Source organism: Myotis yumanensis, unplaced genomic scaffold (genome assembly GCF_028538775.1).
Source record: "Myotis yumanensis isolate MYYU_CA2020_CCGP unplaced genomic scaffold, mMyoYum1.0.hap1 SCAF_5, whole genome shotgun sequence".
Taxonomy (NCBI): Eukaryota; Metazoa; Chordata; class Mammalia; order Chiroptera; family Vespertilionidae; genus Myotis; species Myotis yumanensis.
The window spans coordinates 61,241,464-61,269,108 of record NW_027223756.1 but is presented as its reverse complement, the minus strand read 5'-3'; the positions used below and the strand labels follow the sequence as shown (position 1 = coordinate 61,269,108).

The following is a 27,645-nucleotide window of genomic DNA, read 5'->3' as shown; positions in this document are numbered from 1 at the left end:
CTCTGCACTTTGTAGTCTATGCTTTAGATACCAGAGGTAATATTAATAAATCAGAAATTAGTCCACTCACATATGTCTTTAGGAATACATTTGTTTTAAACAACTTGTTGGTTGATTTATTTACTGTAATTTATTAACATATTTGGGGGCTTGCATTGAATTGTTCCTGCTCCTTGAGCCATGCTGGAAGTGTTGCTCTACAAATGTTTATATTTATAAAGCAGGATGTAACATGATGACATTAACTTCACACAAAAGGCAAAGCCCTCAATTTCCCCTCTAGAATCCAGTGCATAATTACCAATAGATGTTCTTTTAATAATAATGATAAAAACCATTTAAATAATTATTGCAATCATTGCCAAAAGTACCATTTCAAATTATAAAAATAATCATAACTTGCTTTTAAATTTTGTATGGCAGTCTGAGTCCCCCCCCCTTTATAATAATTTATAACAATATTTTTCTTACCTTATTTTAATAGTCAAAAAAAGTCTCCCAGAAAGATCCCTAAAAGGTGTGGAAATAGAAATCACAATAAAAATAATAATTAAAAAAAAACTAAAAAGATCCTCTTAGCTGGGAAAAGATGAAAATAGTTTGGTCTAAAACTATAGAAATCTCCAAAGTCACGCCTGAATGAGCGCCCAGGTGGCAAAGAGAGGACTCTCTCCCACGTCCGCTACCACACTCCTTTGTCAAGTTGATATAGTCCTGCTGGCGAAGCGGTCCGGCAGGGCACAGAGGGTGCAAGAGGGCGTTGTCTACAGATGCCTGAGCAACTGGTCTGCTCGCGTCCCAGGTTCAGCACCCCCAGCACAGCGGACAGCACCAGTTCCTCTCACCTCCAGGTTTGTCTCAGTCACTGAACCAGGCTGATTCTAGCACCTCCTCCCTAAGCAAGAGCTGCTGCCACTCAACCGGGCGTGCCCCGCCCCCACAGCTGACGTAACTATTTTGCATATCAACTCAGGGAGAGGTACGGGGCCACCCCTGTGACTTGGCTTCTGCTGGGGTCAGCTGAGGCATTCCGGGCGAGAAATTCCAGACTTCTGATCAGCGTGGGCATCATTGGACTTCACGCGCCATTCACAAGCAGTCCTGAAGAAACTGAATGCTTTCGGTGTCGCAACAGCCTCTTCTTTCCCTGGGACTGCCGGTCCGAGCATCTGAAGCCCTCCGCGGGCACAGCAGCTCCCGTAGGAAGTGGCGAGGAGGGAGGAGGCGGTGCCGCCGGCAGAGGAGAGGCTGGGCGGGGGTGGGAAGCGACTGGGGAACAGAATGAGTCTGTTCAACCACTCCAAAACAGTCCCCTGATCCTTTTGATCTTCGTGGTCAAACTTTCCTGCTTTTCCCTCCATTTGTTTACTGGGAAGGATGTGTTTGGTGTTCCGTTCCCTTTTCCTCGGTTCACGGAACTGCTAGAGGGAGTCGCTGCAGCAGAAACTTGTTCTGGAGAAAAACATGCTTTGAGCACCAGGAGAAAATGAGAAAGCTGGCAGTGCTTATCATCATTCGTAAACAGAATCTTCTCTTAGTGTTTGCTATGAGGGCTGCATAATATAGATCAGACTTCATGTATTTTCCTGTAAAATGTCAACACTCTCCCTCTTTATTCTCATGGTTTAACTGTATCGTCGAGCTAAATGGAGTTGGAGATTACAGGGTTAAAAATAAAAATCATTTAGTAATGAAAACAGTGAAAGTTCTCAGCTTCCCCTTTCACTGCCAAAATCCTGACGGTTATGCAATATTTAGTATGTCTAATATATCAAATTGTTCTATGAAAGATGGGGTATGCCGGAAGCATTTCATAGCCTTTAGCAATCCTCTCAGTGTATGTGAGGTTTCTTATCCCAGTGAGGCTTGAAGGGCCTTGACAGCAAGGAAAGAGGGGATGCCATGCCAGCTGATTCCTGACTGCTTTCCTGACTGCTTGAACTTGTAAACAAACAGCGAACTGAACTGGCCAACTATCCAAAAGGCTTATTATTCACATATCCCCATGTCCCACCTACAGCCATCAGGACTTACTTGTATAAAAAAATAGAGGGGGGGGGAGCAATTAAAATTAAGCCTAAATTTTACCAAATTGGTTAAAACTTCTTTCATTAAAAAGTTTATTCAAGAATTTTTATAGCATTCAATACATTGTTTTCCATCAAAATGCATTCATACTTATAGGTACTATATTCCTGGAGAGTAATATAATTTTGCACTGGATCTACTCATGAGCTTTTAGGGACTCTGTTGAAATGAATACACTTGTTTATTTTTCCTGTGAGGAAAATAATTAATAAATTTGATGTTCTGCAGTGTTCAAGAAATTGTTTGAGGAAGCAGATCTTCTTTGTGGGCATATATATCCAATTTTTTTCTTAAGATTCAGTTAAATAGGAGCAAAATTGAGGGGGGGGGAGTATTTTTGCTTTTGAGGGAATTTTCTCTTCTCTCATTACATCAATTTTCTACATAAACCTTTCTTTTCAGCTTTCTTATAGAATTTGTCCATTTCTTTCCCAAATATTAAATTTTCTGGGTACATCACTCCAACACTTCTAGGCCATATTACATCCAGGTAATTTGCAATGTTTGATTTTCTCTGACAACTATTGATTTTATGTAAATGTGTGAATGATAAGTGCCATGCCTTTCTGCTCTGCTTATTACATAGATGTACACACACATACACATTCGAAAAGCTCCTCAATTCCCCAAGTGATTCTAATACTGATTTTAGACACCAGGGTAGGGCATGAAAACTGACTTTTAGAGGCAGACAGTCCTTCTGTAGTTACAATAACAATAGAGCCAACTGTATAACCTGTACTTAGGCTGATCAAAGCACATATCTTATGCTTCTTTTGGAAATGTCACATGGCATCTTTTGTTCTGCTTAATGACAACATGTCAAAATGTCAGCAAAGACTTAAAAGTTCAAGGTAGAAATATATAGAGTGTGTTACAAAAATTCTTATAAAATTCTACCAAAGTCTGTGTCATATGTTGTTTAATAGACACCAATATGCAGTTCACTTCATTGATCATATTGTTTGGGGCTATGGTTTCAATTAAAGCAGGCATAATATTATTCAAAAGCCTAAGGGGATGAAACTGAAAACAAAACTATGCTTCAAATATGGAAATTAAAAAAATACACATTTTCTCATCTCTAAGAGAGAGAGAGATGAAAAAAAAGACAAAGAAAATAGGGAACTAATACAACTTAACAAAAGGAAGATAAACAATCCAATCAAAAAAGGGGCAAAGGACCTAAATAGACACTTTTCAAAAGAGGACATACAGAAGGCCAAAAGCCATATGAAAACATACTCAAAGTCACTAATCATTTGAGAGATGCAAACCAAAACAGCATCTCACACCTGTCAGAATGGCTATCATCAACAAATCAACAAACAAGTGCTGGAGAGGATGCGGAGAAAAAGAAACCCTCTTGCACTGCTGGTGGGAATGCAGACTGGTGCAGCCACCGTGGAAAACAATATGGAATTTCCTCAATTTCTAGGAATATATCCCAAGAGAACAGAAACACCAATCAGAAAGGATAGTGTATGCACCCCTATGTTCATAGCAGCACAATTTACAATAGCTAAGATTTGGAAACAGCCTAAGTGCCCATCAGCAGACAAGTGGATTAGAAAATGTGGTACATCTACACAATGGAATACCACGCTGCTGTAAAAAAGAAAGAACTCTTACCATTTACAACAGCATGGAGGAACTGGAAAGCATTATGCTAAGTGAAATAAGCCAGTCAGAGAAAAGTAAATATCACATGATCTCACTCACCTGTGGAATATAATGAACAACATAAACTGATGAACAAAAATAGAACCAGAGTCATAGAAGCATCGGACAGATTTTCCAAACTATGAGGGAAGGAGGAGGGTGAGGGAGTAAGAGATCAACCAAAGGACTTGTATGCATGCATATGAGCCTAACCAATGGACACAGACAGTGTGTGTGTGTGGGGGGGGGGGGGGGGTGAGGGCATGTGCTGGGGGGTAGGGGGGTGGGGAGAAGTCAATGGGGGGAAAAGGAGACTCGTGTAATACTTTAAACAATAAAAATTTTAGATTACAAAAAAGAAAAGCAATAGAACTATGTGTGATACATTCATGAAGATGCACACATTCAGAAAGGTATTGGGACAACTCCACCTTCCTAGGGGATTCAGGCTTGTTCTGTCCTAATTGGCTCTTGAGGACTGTACTAAATTATCTTTAAAGTCCCTTACTTTTATATCATTCTGTTACTATATATTAGAACTAGAAAACTTCAGAAAATTGTATATTAGAATGAAAGATTTTAAGAACATTCCCCTAAGGTACAATAAGTTGACATCTGTTACTAAGACTGTGAAAACGGTACCTGAGGGCAAGTAGTTTGGGAAGTGTGGAAAGGGGACCAGTGACTAGTACCAAGGAATAGGTTAATGAGGTCAAAAAATAAATTTTATCTACCCAGAATGAAATTAAGAGATGACTGAATGAGTCTGTTCCAGTATTTACTTGTTTTTATATAAGCAATATTTTAATTGTCTCATACATTTAATTACTGTTCAGGATATTTAAAGTAACTGTAAAGTAACAATAAAATGTAAGGCATGTAGAAAGTGATTAAATGGATTTTTAGTTGTAAATTGCCACTGGAAAGATGACAAAAATATTAAGTAAATATACTCAAGGAAAATATGTTTAAAGTGAATAACCAACATCTACTTAGGGATTTTAATTTAGGTAACTTACATGAACATCTTAAAATGTAATTGATAGAAATTATAAAGATCATTGTGTTACTGTCTTGAATGTGTTTACTTATACTTGTATGAAAGATTTCGCTTTTAATCATATTTCCTTCCAATTCTCTATATTTGGACTCCTGTAGTGGCATCAGATTTTACAAGCTCCTTTCAAATAATAATTATTATAATGTATTTGTAGTACATGAGTAATTAGAATTACTCCAAAGATAATAACAGGGTATACTTCGTTAATTTTTTAAGTCAATTATGAGAAGGTTTGCTGCAAATTCAGAACATGATTACTTTTAAAAGCAAATATTCACTACATTTTTAAGGAAATTTTCATTCTTAATTTTGAAAGATTAAAATAAAGCAGAACAGGGAAAAAGTCATAGTCATAAATGACCAACCCTTCCTTAATTAAAAGGAGCAAAAACAATTACAATATAAGCACAAAATATGTCTGTTAGAGATCTCAGCTCCTGCAAATGAGCTTCTTCTATATGATTTGCTTTCTCATGACACATACTGAACATAGTGTTTTTAAAGAGTGAATGCTTCATTTAACAATTAGTTCTCATGAAAAAAATAATAATTTCTGAAAATAATTTATGTTCTTGCTTTTTTAGGTTTTTAATGGCAATTCCAAATGCTAAATACGCAAAGTTTTACAAAATTTTTAGAATATTTGATACTTGAGTATATATTTTCCTCTCTTTAACTTCCTCTTTTGTTTTACTTTCTTACTTCCATCATTTCTTTCCTTCTTCCTTTCTAACTCTTGCTTCCTCATGGCCTTTCTCTTTACCGATCTTTTATTTTAATATTCTATTAATAAAACATTTATTAATGATATGTCTGCCATGTCATGGAATATTTATGTGCAGTATTATATTATTGAGTGGAATTCTGATGCACTGCATTTACTAGTAAGTCTAAATTTCTTAGCTAACCTAGAATTGTGATCTTAAATGAACTTTGTGTGTATGGCAGTGGGAGTGGGATCAGGAGAGAAGCATTCACTAAAGAGGACTTTCAAATGTTTTCTTTAAAATATGGACATAAGGTTTATGATATGAGTCAAAACCTAAATACTAATATGTAAAGCTACAGACTGAAGAATACTATTAAGTTTCTCTCTCTCTCTCTCTCTCTCTCTCACACACACACACACACACGGTGTTTTGCCTGTTATTTGCAATAAACCAGTTTGTATGAGACTGTTAAATTTTAAAATCTCTTAATATATGTTGAACAATAAGATTATGTTTATTTTTTGTCTCCACTGTCTATCATAGTGTAGGTAATGTGTTAGTTTTGAATAAGAAATGGTTACATTTTTCACCAGTAATATGAAAGTCTACTTTTCTTACTAATATTTATTACACAGGGAGACACACTAAGGGAGATTATTTTTTTTATAATTTTAACTCATGAATACACCATCAAAATAGTACATTTCATAATGGACCTACAGTCTTTTTCAGAAATAACATGCTAAAACTTGCATATAACTCTTTATCCTCTCCATCAAATTCTCAGATCAATGGACACATGAACTGTTTAGTTCCCGCTGTGCAAATAGGCTTTTCAAATTCCACAAGAACCTGGGCAAGTGTATAACACGATAAAAGTTATTGGATCAAGAAACTGGTTGACATATATCTGTATGGAGATAACATTAAATGCAGAAACGATTGCCCTAGCTGGTTTGGCTTGGTGGATAGAGCATCTGCCTGCGGACCAAAGGGTCCCAGGTTCGATTCCAGTCGAGGGCACATGCCCAGGGTTGCGGGCTCAATCCCCAATAGGGGGCGTGCAGGAGGCAGCCAAGCAATGATTCTCTCTCATCATTGATGTTTCTATCTCTCTCTCTCTCCCTCTCTGAAATCAATAAAAATATATTTTTAAAAAATACAGAAACAATAGAACATGTTTCAGGAAATGCTATTCAACTGGAAAGCTAAATCCTACAGCATTAAATAGAACAATCTAGGTTGGGTTTTAAGGAACAGTTTTGCTCATATCATCAATAATCTGGGGTTCATTGTTGTCAATAGTTATCATCAATAATTTGGAATCAAATTGAAATTCTGAATTTGGATTAAAAAGTAAACCCTGATGGCTATTCACAGGAATACTGTAGACTATAATGAAAAGTAGTACAAAAAAAGGTAGTACAGAGTGTGGAAGACCTACTAATCTAACATTTTTTTCTTATGATAAACATGGATGCTTAACTTTTTAAGTTTCATATTCTAAATTGAAGTAAAAAATAAAACTAGATCTTTACCTAGCCTATTAAGGGAAATTAACATTAACAGACAGATTTAGCAGACTCAGTTTTGTGTTATCTAATCTAATTTTCAATATTCCATGGCTTTGCCCAGCTGGCGTGGCTCAGTGGTTGAGCATTGACCTATGAACCAGGAGGTCCATTCTGGGTCAGGGCACATGCCTGAGTTGTAGGCTTGATCCCCAGTGTGCAGCCTACAGGAGACAGCCGATCAATGATTCTCTCTCATCATTGATGTTACTATCTCTCTCCCTCTCCCTTCCTATCTAAAGTCAATATAAATATATTTTAAAAAATAGTCCATACACTTTTATCTTCTTTTAATAACTCCTTTTTAAACATACTTCTTCCAAGTTATAAAACTATGAATTTTCCCCAGAGCTATATTTTGCCTTTTTGGTTTGGCTTGGTAAAGAATATTTGCTATTTCTTTCTTAGTCAGGAAACAATGTGAATAAGCTTTTAATAAAAGCTGTCATCCATCAATATGTCCATGCACAGAATTTTCATCTCTTATGGATTGTGTCAAAATGTGTTTTTCTATAAAAAGGAGGTTCAAATGAAATGAAGAATTAAGAAGATATTTTTGTAGAAAGTATAATTGAATAAATTAAAAAGTGTTTTTCTGTAGCCACCTGTCTATACAATTAGAGATTGCTTCATTAGGAAGATGACAGATATAGACATGAGCCTACAAGAAAATCATTTGGTCCTTAGTAGAAAAGAAAAAATAACATCTAGAGGAAATTTTTTATGACCAAAAAGTAAATAAAAAAAACAATCTAGTTCTATTTTCCCAGATTTATATAACAAATATATCTGAGTAATTTTTTCTATGAATAAACCTTAATGTTAAAAAATCTAGAAGTAGACAACTATAGTAAAATCATTTCCATTAGTAGAACGCAATGCACTCTCTGCTAATAGCTATGTTATAGAAAATGATAGGAACTGTAGCAAAATCAGAAAAACCTAAATGCATCAGCTTATTCAAGCAAACTCTTTATAAGTCAATCTTCTCTTTTTCTGTGATTATCATTAGAATGATATTTACACACTATAGTTTTGGCTGAATTTACTAAAATTAGAAATAATCAATTTAAGTGGTTTAGATGTGTCACTGCTTTCACTGTAGTTTTTTTAAGTCAATTCTGGATTTTTTTTTTCTTGTCTTCTATTATTTTAATAATCACTGTTTGGGGGAGGTAATTTGTTATTTGGTAATCTTAAGAGTCTTTGGAATCTAAAAACGTGCCTTTTCACAAGTGTAATTGAACTATGAAACTAAAGCATAAGAATTTCCTGATGCTTCCACAGATAATTTTGCTTCTTAGGGTTTTTGTGTTTAAGAGATCTCTTAGGACATCTATTGGCCAATGTTAGTACTGCATATGAAAATTATAGCACAGCAGTGTAAATCCTAGAATTCTGTGTTTGAAAACAATGATTTGAATACATGATAATAAAGAAATCTGTGATGGAAAATTTTCATGTGTACTGTTGAATTTAAAGTGTTAATCAAATACATGAGAAGAAATATGGTATGGAACTCAGTCTTATAAACTTTTGTAATATAATATTTACATTTCAACATTCTCAAAATTTACATTGTCTCTTAGAATCTGTATATCACTCTTTGGATTATCTGCTTTCAGTTTTTAATTTAAACTTCTGAATTTTTCAGGAATGTCAAAATAATTGTGTTTTTACATTCAAAAGAAGTACACAGTAACATTTTACATGGTAATCTTTGAGTAGAATGTATAAGGATATTGAGAATATGGCTATAAATCTCAAGTTCAGAAAGATTATATTGTGTAAGATTATATACTGTTAGAAGTGGAAATAATTTGTATATCTGGCAAGATATAGAGGTAATATTGCTAAAATATCATAGGCACTTGCTAGACATTTGGCACAACAATGAGAAAGGATGAAGAAAAAATCTGGATTTTAAAGTCCAGCATCTGTGTATGTTTGTGTAATATGTAATATAAATATAATATAAATATGTATAATATATAATATAGCATATAAATTAATAACTATATAACTAAATTTATAATAGGTATAATTAACACAAAATAAACAATATTAGAAGTATATATGAAAGATCACAGGTGAAAATTAGTAGGGAAATATCACAAGTAGAAAATGATAATCCTGAAAGAGTAGTAAGGACAAGTTTGGTGAAGTGAGCAATTATTACTTATGTTTCCTTGTTCTTTTTAGCCTTCCTTGTATGTAACATCTTTCCAGAGCATATGGGCCAAAGCAGCTGTCCCAGTTTGTTCTGAAGAATGGTACTAGCAGGGTCTGGGGAAAATATGCTAGGGGCCAAACAGACACACTTTTCTTGCAGTTTCAATCCATTAGAGTCCATTTCTATATTTATTAAGATTATACAGAAATGATTTAAAACTTACTAGTAAGTCCTAGCCGGTTTTGCTCAGTGGATAGAGCGTTGGCCTGCGGACTGAAGGATCCTGGGTTTCATTCTGGTCAAGGGCACATACCTGGGTTGCAGGCTTGATTCCCAGTAGGGGGCATGCAGGAGGCAGCTGATCAATGACTCTCACATCATTGATGTTTCTGTATCTCTCTCCCTCTTTCTTCCTCTCTGAAATCAATAAAAATATTTTTTAAAATAAATAAAACTCATAAAAGCAAACAATGCTCATATAGAAACTTGAGAACAATTCTATGTAATGTATTAGGATTTCACAATATACTTCTGTATTCATTGATGCTACTCTGCATAATTCCAAGTTTCCTCCTGTGAATGTGTTTGAATCACACTTTGTGGTCTAGAGTGGGTGAGTGTAGACATGTGCCCATTTTTGTACAAAGAATTATAAGTAGAAGTGACACTGGCTTATGATGGATATAGAGCATGAGCAAGAAATAAACCTTGGTGGTTTTAAGCCACTAAAATTTGACATTTGTTTTAGGCCTTTGAGATTTGAGGTTTGTTAGTATGATACCACAGCATACACAGATTAAACTCATTGATAAATATCAGCAACCGAGTTGATTTTGGAATAGTTATATATGTACCTTAGTTACATATTAGCTAATTTCTCTAGCTTCCTAAATGAAATACGTAACTGATCTCCTCATAGAGAGGCTTATATATTCCCTAGGTTTCATCTGTACCTGGAATTTAGTAAAATGAATCTCATCCTCTTAAAACCCACTCTAAAATAAGCTTAGATTAGACTGGCAAAATAAGATTCCCCTGCATTGACCTGAGCCAAGTTAACTTTTCTACCATTCTGACCAGATGCATTACTCTAGAGCTAATGAGTTAGCTTCTTTTCTAGACTTTCTGTAATGGTTAACTATCCTTCAGTTAAGGATTTCATTTTCACCTACTCACATTTACCCGAAATAAGAACCAACCCTCTTTCTAGGTGGTTCTTCCCAAGTATTCCTTCAGCAATAGAAATCAGGTCTGAAACAGTAGGGCGTTCAGAATTAGATGCACAAAAAATAAATATATAATACCTCAAATAAGACCAACCTAAGCCATTATAATACAATTTCAATAAAATAATTAACAGGCATCTATAGCAAACAATGTCCCAAATTTAATCCATCTACCACACTGAAAACTTCTCCTTTTATATGCCTTTTCTTATTGAGCACACCTCCATCTATCATAGTTAGAGCTCAAAACTTCGTTCTAATTTTTTAGTTCTTTGTAGGACAGCTTAAATGTAACTTGCTTCAGGAAGATTTACTTATTCCACTCTTTGTAGTCTTAATTATGCACCTCAACATTATGGTCAATGCATCTTTAATTTCTTAGAATTGCTGCTTTTATTACATTATGTGTAACTACATATATAAGCATGTATCCTGTCTGCAACACTATAAGCTCCACAAAAAATTTCATTATGGGATCTCTAATCTTAGCCCATACCTGGCCCACAGTATAGAATCAATACTTAATAAAAGTTATATTGAATATACTGAATTTTATAAGTCCAGAAAAAAAGTTGGGTAGCAATACTTATATCAGACAAAATAGGCTTTAAAATAAAGGCTATAATAGACAAAGAACATTACATAATGATAAAGAAATCAATCCAAAAGAAGGATATAACCTTTGTAACACATTTATGCACCCAAGATTTATAAGACAAATCTTGATAGACAAAAATGGAGAGAATGACAGTAATACAGCCATAGTAGAAGATTTTAACATCCCATTGACATCAATGGATAGAGTTTTCCAAACAGAAAATCAATAAGGAAATAGCACCCTTAAATGACATATTATACCACATGGATTTAGTTGATACTTTCAGAGCATTTGAACCCAAAACAGCAGAATATATATATTTTTTCAAGTGCACATAAGACATTTTCTAGACTATACCATATGTTAGAAAAAAAAAGTCTAAATAAATTTAAGAAAATCAAAATTATATCAAGCAACTTCTCTGACAACAACGGTATGAAACAAGAAATCAATTACAAGAAAATAAAACCTGAAAAATACACAAACACACAGATAGTAAATAACACGTTACTAAAAGGTGAATGGTTAACAATGAGATAAAAAATCAAAATATACCTTGAGAAAAGAGAAAATGAAAACAAAACAACACAACATCTATGAGACAGAGCAAAAGCAGTTCTAAGAGGGAAGTTAATAGCAATACCAGCCACCTCTATAAACAAGAAAAATCTCAAATAAACAATCTCAAACAAACTAAAAAGCCCAAAGTGAGAAGGAAGGAAACAATAGATAACAGAGCAAAATAAACAAAATGAAGTCTGAAAAAAAAACATAATACAAAAGATCAGTGAAACCAAGAGATGGTTCTTTGAAAAGATAAACAAGATTGATAAATCTTTAACCAGATTCATCAAGAAAACAGGACACAAATAAATAATATCAGAAATTAAATAGAAGAAGTAACAGAAATAAAAAAGTATAAGAAAATACTACAAACAACAATGTGCCAACAAATTGGACAATCTGGAAGAAATGGATAAATTCCTAGAAACAATCTTCCAAGTCTGAATCCAGAAGAATCAGAAAATGTCAGCAGACCATTTAGAACCAACAAAATTAAAGCAATAATTTAAAAACTCCCAACAAACAAAAGTCCTGAACCAGGTGGTTTTACAGGTGAATTTTACCAAACATTCAAAGAAGGACCAACACTTATCCTTCTCAAACTATAACAAAAAATTAAAGAGAAAAAAAGACTCCCAAGGTCATTTTACAAGGCCAGCATTATTCTGCTTCCAAAGCCAGATAAAGAAATAAACTTCTAGGCTAATATCCTTGATGTACATAGATGCAAATATCCTCAACAAAATGTTTGCAACCCGAATAAAAGGACCCTGCATTATGATCAAGTGGGCTTTATTTCTGGAATGCATGGTTAATTCAATATCTGCAAGTTAATAAATATGATATATCACATAAATACAGAATAAAATCATAGAATCATATGAATAGATGCAGAGAAATAGCAGTTTAAAATGAGTCTTGAAGCTTAATATGTTGTATCTGCTTTGTTTCCTACCCATAATAATAAAAGCATAATAAGCTAATTGCACCGGACGTCCTTCTGGATGACCTTCCGGATGAAGCTGGGGCTGCAAGGGCTGAGCCCTTTGCACGAATTTCGTGCATTGGGCCTCTAGTTGAATATAAAATATCAAGACAAACAAGTAAAGAAAATGTATGTAAAAAACATTAATTAGATACCTTAGACTTAGGAAACATCTCAGTGCACATGCAATGCAATATTTTGTTTGGTTATTAATTTATTTTTACTTCAAATTAGGCCCTATTCCTGGCAGCCTATTTTATACACTTTAGGCAAATGACAAGATTCTCTTAGCTGTGTAATATATATCCCAGAATAATCTTAGGTGACTTCACAGAGCTGCTTCTTCAGTTTCAGTTCACAGACAACCTACCTTATTATCTATCTTTGTGTTCAATTAATAGTTCCAGTTCCCTTGTTTCATTATCATTTTAACATCTAATCGATCCTAATTAAGACACAGCTGTGGATTCTCAACATTCTCAACCTCCTCTATTACAGAAGTTCATATTTTTTCCTACAAATGTTCATTGCATTTGCTCCAAACTTAACATTTGCATAAAATATTTTGACATAGATGTATGACTAGATAGTAATTCAACTTTAACCAAGTTTAAGTCAATTTCCAAATATGAAAGTGAATATCTTACAAATCTTAGAATGTATTTCTAAACTACAATTGCAGTTATAAATTCCTAAACTATACACATTAATTCAATTGACTAATATTGCCATATAAGTAAAGCTAATATAAGCAAGTTGTAGATTTTAGAAATAGATTTTGATATGAAATGTTGAGAGACATTATTATTTGATGTATCATTTTAATTTAATCGTTACAGAAATATTCTGGAGTATCTTTTGGCCAGGTGCTATAATAGGCACTGGGGAAACAGCAGTGACAAAAGAGAAAAAATAGTCCTAATTTTAGGGTCCTTATTTTATAGGAGAAAACCTTAGTTAAAAATATGTATTGTTGTAATGTGATATATTTTTCTATAGTTATAAAAAATTGATATAGGGAGTAGGGTGGAAGGGGTCAATGGGTAAAAGCTTCTGCACATCAAAGAAAAAATCAACTGAGTGTAAAGACAATCTATGGAATGGGAGAGAAATTTTGAAAATCATAAATCTAACAAGGGTTTAATATCCAGAAAGTATAAATAGTCCTTTCAACTCAATGACAACAAAACTTGATTGAAAAATGGGTAAAGTACTTGAATAGATATTTTGGTGACTAAGATATAGAAATAGCTCAACATTACAATCCATTAAAGAAATGCAAATAAAAACTATAATTTCACCTCACACCCATTAAGATAATCACTATCAAAAAATAAAAACCAAAACTAAAAATGAAAGCAAGACAAGAACAGAATATGTGTTGCCAAAGTTGTGAAAAAATTTTAATCCTTGTTGGAACCATTGTACACTGTTGGTAGGAATGTAAAATGGTACATCTGCTCTGGAATGCAGAATTGAGGTCCCTCAGCAAATTAAATATGGAATCACCATATTACCTAGCAATTCCTCCTTCAGCTATATACCCCAAATAATCTCAAAGTGATATTGATATCTATGTTCACTGCAGCATTATTCACAACAGCTAAGAGGTAGAAGCAACTTAAATATTGATCAATGAATGATGCCATTAAAAAGACCTGACTATAATTCACAACTCCAAGTTTTCACTGACCTCATAATTACACTCTCATTAGGTAAGATTTTCTTCAGGTGTCAACTTTTAATATAAATTTTTTCAGAGGAACATAATGTTTATTTTCAGAATTACCTATTGGTAAATCTGGCATTTCAGTAATATTAACCTGTTAGTGTGTTAGTATGATTATCCTAAATTTTCAACAAAATGTGAAACATTTTAGCAGATTTCTTTTGAGGACTTGATTGTTGTAAACTAGGACTTCTATTCTCCATTATATATAATGTTAACTATGTGGGAACATCTGATAGACACCAGAACAACTTTTTAAATAATACCATTTGTACTGGGGAGAGAGGCTTGCTATAATATAAACAAAGAAGGGAGAAAAACCAATTGTGAAAATATTGTAGCATATGATTTTCCATGGTATTACAGTTTTTAAAATCAACTTTATACCTCATAGTGACCGACAGAGCTAGAAATTCTTCAGATAAATATAAATTGGCATCTTAAAGTGGCATAATTTACAGGAAAATGTTAACTGAGAGAATCCATAATAATTCAAGCAGCTTTCTCAAAAAGTAAATAAATAAAAATGCTGTCAGACTAAGAACAAAGTCGAGATGACTTTCACATACATATTAGTGGCATCATATTCCCAGGCATTCAGGATCCAAACCTACAATCACTGTTAATGCCTCACTCTCCCTCATAATAAGTACTTAGCCTCCAAGTCCTGTTTATTTTATATCTGTAACATTGCTCCATTTGGCTTGTACTGTATATTTTCCTTTCCTTTCCATTGTCATTGTCCCAGTTCAGATTTTCAGTATATTTCCTGAGACGATTGAAATAGGCACCTAATTGGTTTCTCTGCTTCAGGTCTTTTGTATCTTCATTCCTCTCTACACATTTATTTCAGGCTAATCTTTCTAAAACTTTGCCCACATCATGTCATTATCCCACTAAAAAGCCTGTCACGGTTCCACATTGCTCCAGTGATCGTACCATTTGTCACCCAAACTGGAAGACATTTGAGAGTGAAAGAGGCATACTGAATAATCACCCTCACTTAACAGGTGGAAACCAGGATTATTCTGGCTGATGGAAAAGTCTGGACATTCTACCCATTGACATAAACCACCATGATTTTCTGCATCCTGTTTTTCTATTCAAAAGTTCCACATACTTTTTAGACAAACTGAATTACTTAATATCCTACCCACCTCACTTTTCACATTAGTAAATTGTGGGTTTGTAGCTCAGTTTTTATGAGAATGCAATGAAAGAGTATACAAACGCCTGGAACATATCAGGCACTCAAAAAATGTTATTGTCCATCTTATCTAATGCTACTGTCTGTCATTAAAAAAATTCAGAATATCTACTATCAACATACTTTCAACACAGAATATTGCTAATCAATGCCATGCAGGTAATTTTACTTTTATTGAATCTAATAGACTATAATTAATTAGCATGTGGTCTAAAGTTGTTGAAAGAAGCCTCTGTAGACTTTCATTATCTAACTGTACCTTTTAACTATGGAAAATCTCAAATTACATCAATTAAATGGTTATTTTGGACTAGTGAACCAGTGCACAGATTCGTGCACATTGAAAGGAAATTAACAGGTGGCCGGCAGGGGAGGACTGTGCTAGACGGGCCAGACACACCCTGGAGCCAACCTTTCAAGGTACAGGTCCCTCAGGCAGGTGGGGTCCCTTGGCATGGCCTGTGGGGATCAGGCCAAAACCGGCTCTCCAACATCCCCCAAGGGGTTCCAGAGTGCGAGAGAGCACTCTGCAAAGTTGCTGTAGTACAGGGTGTGGGATGGAAATGCAAGTGTACAGTAAACCAGATTTGGGGCCTACAGTGCCCCAGCAGCAACATAACCCATAGCCAAAGGTTGAATTGCACAGCCCCATGAGGAATCAGGCTCTGTCTCCTCTGGTTTTGGAGTGCGACACTCGAGAACCGCTGCTGCCAAGTCACTGAAGCTCAGCAGCTCCTGCATTGAGCATCTGCCCCCTGATGGTCAGTGCGACTGGTCAGATGGTTGGATACTTAGCATATTAGCCCTTTATCCTATATGATAAACGGCTAATATGCAAACTGTCCCCTTGACCAGGAGCTCGACCAAGAGTTTGACCAGGGGGTGGGGCTGGCTGGCCAACTGCCCGCAGCCCCTCCCCTTGGATGGCCTCACCCACGATTATTCCCTCACCCTGATCAGGAGCAGGGCCTGCCAGCCAACATCCCATGTCCCCTCCTCCCGTCCAGCCCAGCCCAATCAGCCCCAATTGGGGACGGCTGGCCGGATCTCACCAGTGCACTAATTTGTGCACTGTGTCTCTAGTATATATAGATGGGTACAAATAACCCCATTCTAATTCACTGAGATATTTGTTGTTGTTCATACAATATTGGAACGTGCACACATAACACTATCTTGAACAGTGTTGTATCTACAAGGTAAAATATAAATTTTCATATAAATTTAGTTATAACATAATGTTTTTCTTAAGAATTTAGGATTTGGTTTTCCTGAAGACCTATCTTGTAAATTAGGTCTGACATTTGATATCTCCCTCATTGAACTATTACAGACATGTTACATTATATCTAGATTAGGAAGAAAAAAATAAACCCTTGTCTACCGGAATGTTTCTGGCATATCTCAGAAAGATATTTTTCTATTTATCCTATAATCAATTCATTATTTCATAAATAGATTTATTGAATAGTCTCCAAAGAAATAACTTTTATTTAATTTGAAGTACATTATCAGGGTGTTAGGAATCTGGCCTATATTCAGACTTCATTCTCCTCAGACTAAAATCAAATTAGTGAGAGTCTGTTTCCTATATTTCAATTTATCAAGTTATATTTGGTAGTAATGGCACTTTTTTTTATCATGTCCTCTTTCCAAAGACAGTTGATATAGAATAAAATTTACTTCTAGTATCTTGTTTGCCTCTTTTTAATTTTTAACTCAATATGTTCATATTAATGATGCTTTATTTCACAATGATATTGCAATTCCTCATTTCTTTAGAAAAAATATTTTTATGTATTTTTTACCTTTCTTTTTTATTTCAATTATATTTGTTTAGATTTAGTAAATTGCAATAATATTTTAATTTAGTAAAATTTACCACTATTTATTTCATGATGGGTATTTTCCTTAAGTATCCATATAAAATTGTAAATAGGTATATTTTTATATGTATTACTTAAACTGTATCAACCTTTAGAACCCACTCAAACATGTGCTCTTCTTCACTAAAAAGAAGTATAATCCTATATAATAAAAGCCTAATATGGACATTGTCCCCTCAAGTAAAAGTCTGACTGCTCACTATGATGTGCGCTGACCACCAGGGGACAGCGTGGAACATGGCGGACAGCAGCGACATAGCGCTGGCAGCAGGCGGCAGTGGAGATGCTGCAGGCCCCATTGGGCCCAGAGGAGAGCAGGACCACGGAGGGATGGTGGAGCAGGTGAGGAGGTGGTGAGAGGACAAGGCGGGTGCGAGCAGGGCCCAATCGCCCTGCTGATCAACCCACAGATGGCAGGGCCCAATGACTCAGGCAGAGGGGAGCGGGCGGGGACTTGGGGGCCCAGGTGTTGCCAAGGGCCCAGAGGTCACCTGGGACCTGCCCTTCCACACCAGATGCTCACACTTCGATCACTGGCCAGGCCTAGGGACTGCATCAGTGCACGAATTTCATGCACTAGGCCTTTAGACTATTATAATTTCTTGTTAAATCTACTCTACAGTACATGTAGAGATTTTTTTTATATTACTCTGTCAGAGAGTGATGTTATAAAATACCACAAGTCTCTTAGCAGTGTGCAATTTATGTATTGTATATAAACCAAGTCTCATTAACATTGCATTTCTTTAAAAAAAAAAAAAAAAAGATTGTTTTTCTTTTGTTTAGACCCTCAATCCATTTTTGAATCTGTGACCTGTCTTTGCTGCCTCCACTACAGTTCCAATGAGATTTTGGATATACCCTGATGCTCAATCACAAACATTTCTTTATAAGTAATTTCAATATTCAATGCCCTTCTACACAAAGCCGACAAGCTATAAGAATCAATACAGCACTGTGAAGGAAACTGGTCTAGCCAGGCTCACATCACCTGACTTTCTCAGATAAAGGATATCAAAAGGTACCTCTTGGAATTTTATAAATAATATTTAATTAGATAGTTACTTTATAAATTATAGTAAATAATACTTTCTAGGAACCTATTTTCTAGAAATCCTTTATATAAAAAGAAAGGTAGCTCAAATCGGTTTGGTTCAGTGGATAGAGTGTCGGCCTGTGGACTGAAGGGTCCTGGGTTCGATTCCAGTCAAGGGCATGTACCTTGGTTGCAGGCACATCCCCAGTAGGGGGTTTGCAGGAGGCAGCTGATTGATGTTTCTCTCTCATCGATGTTTCTAACTTCTATTCCTCTCCCTTCCTCTCTGTAAAAAATCAATAAAATATATTTTTTAAATAAAATAAAAAGAAAGGTAATATTACTAGTTTTTACTACCTTATGTTCAGAAAAATATATGTGGTGGTACTTTAAACAAGGTGTGAAAAAAAGAGGAAAACCAATATTCATGCCCAGACAGGTGGCTCAGTGGTTGAGTAACAACTCATGCACCAAGAGGTTACTGGTTTGATTGATTCCTGTTCAGGGCACATGCCTGGGTTGGGGACTGGATCCCCAGAAGGGGCAGTGCAGGAGGCAGCCAATCAATGTTGATGTTTCTTTCTCAATGATATTTCTCTCTCTCTCTTGCTTTCTCCCTCTCTTTTCCTCTGTCTCTAAAATCAATAAAAACATATTTAAGAATTGAACCAAGATGGCGGCATAGGCAAACACCTGTACTTGCTGCCTCCCACAAGTACATGAAAATTACAACTAAAATACAGAACAACCATCATCCAGAACCACCAGAAAGCTGTCTGAATGGAAGTCATACAACTAGAGAAGTAAAGAAGAAAGCACACTAGACTGGTAGTAGGTGCAGAGGTAAGGAATGGGCAGGTCCAGCACCAACATGTGCCCCTTTTTTAATCGGGAGAGAGATCTCCTCTGTGGAGGCAGCCTGAAGGAGCAAGGAGTGCCAGCCCCACATCAGACACCCATCCCAGGGTCCCAAAACTGGGAAAAGAATTCCCTATGAGCAGTAAGAAATACGGGCTGTAAAAACCAGTGCGGATTGGGACTCAGTGACACAGAGGCTGCTGAAGACCCAGCTGCTCCTCTTAAAAGTCCTGCCCACAAACTGAACTTACAAGCTCCTGCTTCCTCTGAGCTCCATGCCAGGTGAGGCTCTGTGGGACACAGAAACATACAAGGAGAAACTGGACTGTGTGACATCAGTGCAGGAACTCGCGGGCAGCTTTCTTCTAGATGGAGGTACTCCCTGTGGTCATTGTTCCCATGCTGGGACCTCTATGGTGCAGAGCTGACTGGCAACCATTTCTGTTTGCTTTGCCCTAGTGATTCCATGAAACCCCACCCCATCCAATTTACAACCCCACTCAAGTTGTGTGCAGCAGCTTTTGGATATGAATGGCCTCTCCTTGCTCAGGCTAAAACCTGTCAAACAAGCTGCAGCTGGGTCAGGGAGCCCAAAATCTATCAATAAAAGACCCAAAACCCTGTACCAGCACCAGCCTGCCTTGCTTCATAGCTGGGCCTCACCTGGGCACTTCCAAACCAGATATAAAGAGGAGGAATCTGAAGATCTCTCTATAGCTCCTACTGGGTGGCCCCAGGTAGTGGCTGATTTTGCACTTCCATGAAGACCCAAGAGCCAGTGTACCAAGGGGTAAGTGTCAGACCATACCAGATTACAACTCTACAAATCCATAAGAGATACACACAAGGGGCAGACTCAGTGAGCACCAAAGCCCCACTGAAGCAAGTCCTGCACCATAAGGGTGTCTCCTGCACAGGAGTTCTCCCACTGTAGTCACAGCTGGTCCCCACAGCCAATTGGTCTGGAGGTCAATTCTTCCCAGTGACATCAACAGCAATCAAGGCTCAACTACAATAAGACTGTGCACACAGCCCACAAAGAGGTACACCTGGAGTGTCCACCTCAGATAATTGGGAAGGCTGAGCCACTGGGCCCTATAGGACACCTACTACACAAGGCCACTCTATCAGCTATGGGGAATTAGCAGCTCTACCCAATACATGGAAACAAACACAGGGAAGCAGCCAAAATGCGGAGACAAAGAAACATGTCACAAATGAAAGAAATGGAAGAAAGCAAACTACAGAATATAGAATTCAAAACCATGGTTATAAGGTTACTTAAGAATCTTCTAGAAGATTTAGCAAGACTTTCAAGAATCTTAGTGAGAATGCCAAAAAAAAAAAAAAAAAAAAAAAAAAAGGAAAAGGACCAGTTATAAATTAAGCATACACTGACTAAAATAAAGAATAACATATAGGGATTCAACCATAGACTAGAGCAGTGATGGCGAACCTATGACACGCATGTCAGAAGTGACAAGTGAAGTCATTTTTTTGGTTGATTTTTCTTTGTTAAATGGCATTTAAATATATAAAATAAATATAAAAAATATAAGTCTTTGTTTTACTATGGTTGCAAATATCAAAAAATTTCTATATGTGACACAGCACCAGAGTTAAGTTAGGGTTTTTCAAAATGCTGACATGCCAAGCTCAAAAGGTTCGCCATCACTGGACTAGAGGATCCCAAGAATCAAATCAATGATTTGAAATATGAGGAAGCACAATAACCCAACCAGAAAAGCAAAAAGAAAAATAATAAAAAATATGAAGATAGTATAAGGAGCCTCTGGGACAACTTCAAGCGTACCAACATCAGAATTAAGGGGGTGCCAGAAGAAGAAGAGAAAGAGCAAGATATTGAAAACCTATTTGAAGAAATAATGACAGAAAACTTCCCCTACCTGGTGAAAGAAATAGACTTACAAGTCCAGAAGCACAGAAAACCCCAAAAAAGAGGAACCCAAAGAGGACCACAAGACACATCATAATTAAAATGCCAAGGGCTAAAGACAAAGAGAGAATCTTAAAAGCAACAAGAGAAAAGAAGTTAGTTAGCTACAAGGGAGTGCCCATACAACTGTCAGCTGATTTCTCAACAGAAACTATGAAGGCCAGAAGGGAGTGGCAAGAAATATTCAAAGTGATGAATAGCAAGGACCTACAACCAAGATTACTCTACCCAGCGAAGCTATCATTTAGAACTGAAGGTCAGATAAAGATCTTCACAGTCAAGAAAAAGCTAAAGGAGTTCATCTCCACCAAACCAGTATTATATGAAATGCTGAAGGGTATTCTTTAAGAAGAAGAAGAAAAAGATAAAGATAAAAAAAATATGAACAACAAAGTGACAACAAACACATACTAGTATCTATCAATAATTGAATCTAAAAATCAAACTAATAAAAAATCTGATGAACAGAATAAACTGATGAATGGAATAGAACCAGGGGCATGAAAATGGAACAGACTGATGATTCTCAGAGGGAAGGGGGTCTGAGGGGGGTGGGAAGAGAATAGACAAAGATCTTATATGCATGTATGCATTACCTATGGACACAGGTAATGGGTGGTGAGGGCCTTGGGCGGGGCGGGAACCAGCTGGAAGGGAGTGGTGAGGGGGAAAAAGAGGGACATCTGTAATAATCTCAACAATAAAGATTAAAAATTTATATATTTTTTAAAAAGAGGACCAATATTTGTAGGTAGACTCTGCAGACACTAGTGGGTCTAACTACTTTATTTGATATTACTACTTTTATATTACTACTACCATATTTACTAAAAACAGTATTTAAAAAAATTTTAGTAAATAAAGGTATTACTACTATATTTACTAAATTGATAAAAACATACAATGATAATATTAGACATTTTTGCTGTTAGTGGGTAAAGAGAAATGCATTCATTAAGGATATTATTTTTGTGATGAATTTTCTTATATTGGTATATTATTCAGAACATTCAATAATAAGTAGCTCAAAAACTTTGAATTTTTAATAGAACAAGAGCAATATAAAAATTACTGTTGAGGTTATCTTTAAAATTAACAACTGGTTTCACTTATGAAGTAACAAAAATGTCACCTTTAACCTTTTATTATTTTCATTCTCAATGTTTATTCATTAAACAACATATATGTATATATATATGAATTACAGTTCAAAATATTGAAAATTTGTGAAACATACTGATTACCTGAAAAGAAATTAAGGTCTTTAAGTGGATCAATATAGGGTGAGGACAAGTAGTGATATTTTTGCTGTCTCAATGTGCATTCTACTACTTATTTTATTATTATAGTTTTCCCTTTTGGCACTTAAATAAAGAGTGATATTTCAACTCATTTGTTTGTATGCTATATGATTATTTTGTTCACTTGGAGATTTCTTGGTGAATAACTAAAATGTTTATATAGTCTTATGATATATCTATCAAGGTGATTTTTTAAACTTTTCAGCTGTGAATATATATTACCTTTGTGTGCCTGCTGCTGATGTTGAAATATTCCTATTTTGACCTAAGTTTACTTAGAGAGGAACTGTGTCAGTGTAGATAGGCATTGGGGAGTGCATGGTACCACATGCACAAACTTGATGCTTGGGAGTTGTACTTTGTAGGAAGGTCATACATTGCATTCAAACATTAATTTTATATTCATTCAAAATTTCCTGAGGAATGGTGTGATCATTTTAATATCTAATATTAAGAAACCACCTTGACATATTCTGTGTGGTTAGAGCAAATACACCCAGAAGAACTAATAAATCATTTATTAAACAAACATTTAACAAATGCATTTCCTTTTTTAAGCAATGTGCTATACTAAAAAGATTACATTTGCACTCACCAGATAAAAGAAAAAGGGCAATAATGCAATATTTTTATGGAATAATACATGTGTGCATTTAAACCTAACAAAAACTAAAATATTTTATTGTTTTTCCCCTATGGGTACTAATCTACCATTTTATACAGATGAGGAAGCTGAGGTCAAATAATCTGTTTAAGTTCAAAATTCACACAATGGGTAGCTGAGATATGTGTCCATACTCCATGCACTGTCTACTTATACTTTAGCAAGTGGCAAATAGAATCACAGGTCAATAAATCACATTATTATGACTGATAGAATGTAAGTCCATGAATAACACATCTCATTTGCATATAGTGGTCAATATAAACTAAATTAATTTAAAAACAAATACATATTAACTCTACAATATCTTTTGACCATAAATTCAGTAAGAAAACATAATTTTTAACTTTTCCAAATTAGTGTCTGGAAATTATACATAATAAAACATAATTATACTAAATTTGTATAGCAATATATATATATATATATATATATATATATATATATATATAATTTGTACACACAATTATTTTTCTATTTCCTCTACATAACCTGGAAATTGAAAGCATCTAGCCTATATCCCTGCAGAAATTGGAATAAAGTATTTGGCAAAAAGAGATGTATGAATATTTTAAATCACTCATCACTCTGTGCTTAATGGCCAATGTTGTTTCTATCATTTTTTTTTCTAATTAGGTTGCAATGCACTAATAACAACTTATTAAGCAACACATGTTTTAAATAATAAAATGTCCTTTTTTTCTGTGCCTTTTGTTCTGTAGTATTAGATATTATGTCAGGTTTTATTCAATTGTTTTACAAGCCATATTGTAACATTCTATGGCTGTGAAGAAAATATTATTAATATTGCTATCTTCTTAAAAATAATAACATTAAATTATATAATATATATATATAGGCAAGTTAAATTCAATCATTTTTAAAGTTATGAAAGGTATATTAAATTATAATATTTTAGCTGGTTTGCCCTTTACTATTTAATCCATAAATATCTTTCTTTATAAAGTTATCAATGAACATCTTACATTAATAGAAATCAGCGGATTAACTGGTCTTAGCCAGAATGTTTCCTCCTGTTTGTCCTTATTTGTGACGTGAAAGAAAAATTATTATTTTTTTCTTTTGGTATGGAACAATAAACTGTATTTTCCAGGCCTCCATTTAATGAGTTTCAATTATACTTAATGTTTGTGTTATGTGGTTTATGTGCTGTGGAGAGTATTTTGTTATTGTTTTTAAATGTGCTAAGTTATGTAACTGCTTTCAGAAAGGTGCTACTTTTGGTTAAGAAAAAAAGACAAAACATGAAAAAATTTGCTTCATTTTTATTTGAGTCCTTGTGAGTTCTAAATAAACAGCATAAACCATAGCTTTAGGTATAAATGCTGATTACCTTACAAGAGTGAATATGAAAGCTAAAAATACTTCCTCTGCTTGAGCTTATTCTTCTGTTTAGTGATTCAAGTAATTATAGAGGCAGAGAGAAAAGGAGAAACACCTTTATTCTCAAGAAACTCACACAAACACACACACACACACACACACACACACACACACACACACATGATTGGTGCTGATGAATGCTATGACTAAAAATAAAACAGGGAGAAAGACTGAAGAGAATGATTACTTCACACAGGGTAACGAGGGAAAACCACTTGAATATGAAACATACTATTGGAGATCTGAAAGTTGTGAGGGAGAAAGCCATATAGTCTCTTCCAGGTAGAGAGAACAGTAAATGTGGAGGTTCCAAGGTAGAGTCAACTCAGCAAGTTTAGAAATAGAAGAGGCCACTATGACTGAAGTGTAGGAGAGAAGACAGTGAAGGAGACAAATTCTGAGCCACAAGAAAACTGGGAGGTGGGAGGTGGAGGATAAGCACAATAAGATGTAGGACATTTTTTACAACCCCAAAGAGTTTCCTCAGGCCAGATCTTAAAGTTTATACCAAAAAAGATTATGAAATAGTAAATCTTTTGTCTGGTCTCTTTTCCTCATCATAGTTTTTTTGAGATTAGCCCTCACCAGAAATTGAACCGTAACTTCTTGGTTTGTAGATCAACGCTCAACCACTGAGCCATGCGGGCTAGGGTATGATGCCTTTCTTATTGATGGGTAGTATTATGTTGTTGGATATCATACTTGTTTTCTATTTTATTGATCATTACTTGTGTTCATTGTTTACTTTCCAAGGTTTGTCGTGAATAAAGCTGACATAAACATTCTTGATCTAATCTGTTCACTGACGGGTTTGTTTGTTTTTTAATTAAACACTGTATTTAATTTCTAGGGCTGTCATAACAAAGAACCACATATTAGATGGCTTAAAATAACATAAATTTATTTGTCTCACAGTTCTGGAAGCCAGGTGTTCAAAATCAAAGTGTCATTGGCAGCACCATGCTTTCTCTAAAAACTGTAGGGGAATCCTTCTCTCTTCCAAGCTTCTGGTGTGCTAAGAATATTTGGCATAACTTGGCTTACATTTACTTACCTCTAATCTCTGCCTTCCATCATCATGTGGTATGTCTCAGTGTGTCTTTGTCTTCATAAGTCATCTTCTCATAAAATCTTTAGTCTCATTGGCTTAGGGAACCACTGTCCTCCGGGATGACCTCATCTTGACTTAATTAATTTCATCTGCAACATCTAAATTTCCTAATAAAGTCAAATTCTGAGACACTTGGAGTCAGAATCTCACTGTAACTTTTTTCTGGAGAGAAACAATCCAACCCATAACAAACACCTAAGTGTAGAATTGCCGGCTCAAATGGTATAAATATGTATGTGTGTGTAACTTTATATAGACAGCCAAGTTGTACCACTTTACACTCCCACTTCCATGAAAAATGAATGAGAGTTCCAATTTCACACAGCTGTTATAGAAAGGGTAAATTTATATTTAATGTTGGTTATCTCTCCAATATACTGGTATATTCTTTAATTTCTTGTAGCAAAGTTTTATTGTTTTTAGTATAAAAATCACACACATGTGGATAAAAATTGCCATAGTGATGTCACTTATGTCAAGGGAATTAAAATGAAGGTGGGATCCCATAAAGAAGTTTGCCTTATGCTCATCCCAATCATGGAACTTTTGGACTTTTGAACCAGCAGTGAAACCACATCAAGAACTTCAGTTCTTCCTCATGATAGCAACCAGACCATCTGCACTCTTCACCTTGAACACAGCCAATCTGTTTTACTAGTCAGTATCCTACACTCGCATACAGGACCTAAATGAAGTTTGAACTCTGGGACTTTTGTGCTTGCTGTAGAAATATACATTGGAACCTGCTTACCTCACAGACTCATCACCTGGACCTGACCAATCCTTTTTCCCCCTTTGGTTGACAACATATTATATTAAATTTTTACTAAGTGGGGATAAAGTTTAACTGTGGAGTTTGATACTGTTATAAACAGAACTATTTTATTTCAAATGTTTGTTGGTAACATATAGGAATACAGTTGATTTTTTTGTATGCTGACTTAATATCCTAAACTCTTGATAAATTTACTCATTAATTGTAGCAAATCTGTGCAAATATTTATGATATTCAATATAAACAATCATGTCACTTTTTATTCATTTTAATTATTTTTTGTGTTATTTCTAGTAAATCATTGAACAGAAAATGTGAAGGTAAACATTATAGCATTTCCCCCTGATATTATAGGAGTAGTGTCTAAGTATTGTACCATTAGGCTTAATATTGGCTATAAGATCTTGTAGATGCCCTTTGGAAAATATAGGATATTCTTTTCTATTCATAGTTTACTGATTTTTTGAAATCATAAATGGATGAGGGTTTTTGTCACATAATTTTTATGTATCAATTGAAAGGATTATACAGTTTTTATTCTTTATTCTATTAGTGGAGTGAAATATTTCAATTACATTTGAAATGTCAAAATACCACTTGATCCCTGGATAAACCTCATTTTTCCATGTTTTATCACACTTTTGAGTATAGTTGAATCTCATTTGTTATTTTGTGGTGAAAAATTCTGAATCAGAGTTCATAAAAGATATGTTTTTCCTCTCCTTTTCTTGTAATACCTGAACCAGCTTTGAAAAGAGGGTGTTCATTGTAGAATTATTTATAATAGCCAAGATATGGAAACAATGTAAGTGTCGATCAGTGGGTTAAAGGGAAAAAACATTGTGGAATATATACACAATGAAATATTATTCAGTCATAAAAATATCGAATCTTGTCATATACAATAACATGGATGGACCTTGAGGGTATTATGCTAAATGAAATGAAACAACATAAAGACAAATACCATGTTGTCTCACTTATATGTAGACTCTGAACAAACAAACAAAAAACCAAGCTCAAAGATACAGAGAACAGATTGGTGGTTGTCAGAGATGAGAGAAGCGGTAAGGCAAAATG

General features: G+C 35.1%; 1 protein-coding gene across 9 annotated transcripts in view; it reads right to left on the bottom strand.

Moving 5' to 3' along the window:
• The window catches only part of FSTL5 (follistatin like 5), a 725,468-nt gene that overhangs the window by 576,690 nt on the left and 121,133 nt on the right, over positions 1-27,645 (bottom strand). For 8 of the 9 annotated variants that reach the window (XM_070415375.1, XM_070415378.1, XM_070415379.1 and 5 more), the window contains exon 1: positions 472-1,148. The exons of the other annotated variant lie outside the window; for it this stretch is intronic. The gene's annotated coding sequence lies outside the window, so the exon portion shown is untranslated. Of the gene's footprint in view, positions 1-471; positions 1,149-27,645 lie in introns of those variants that run through there. 9 annotated transcript variants of the gene reach the window in all.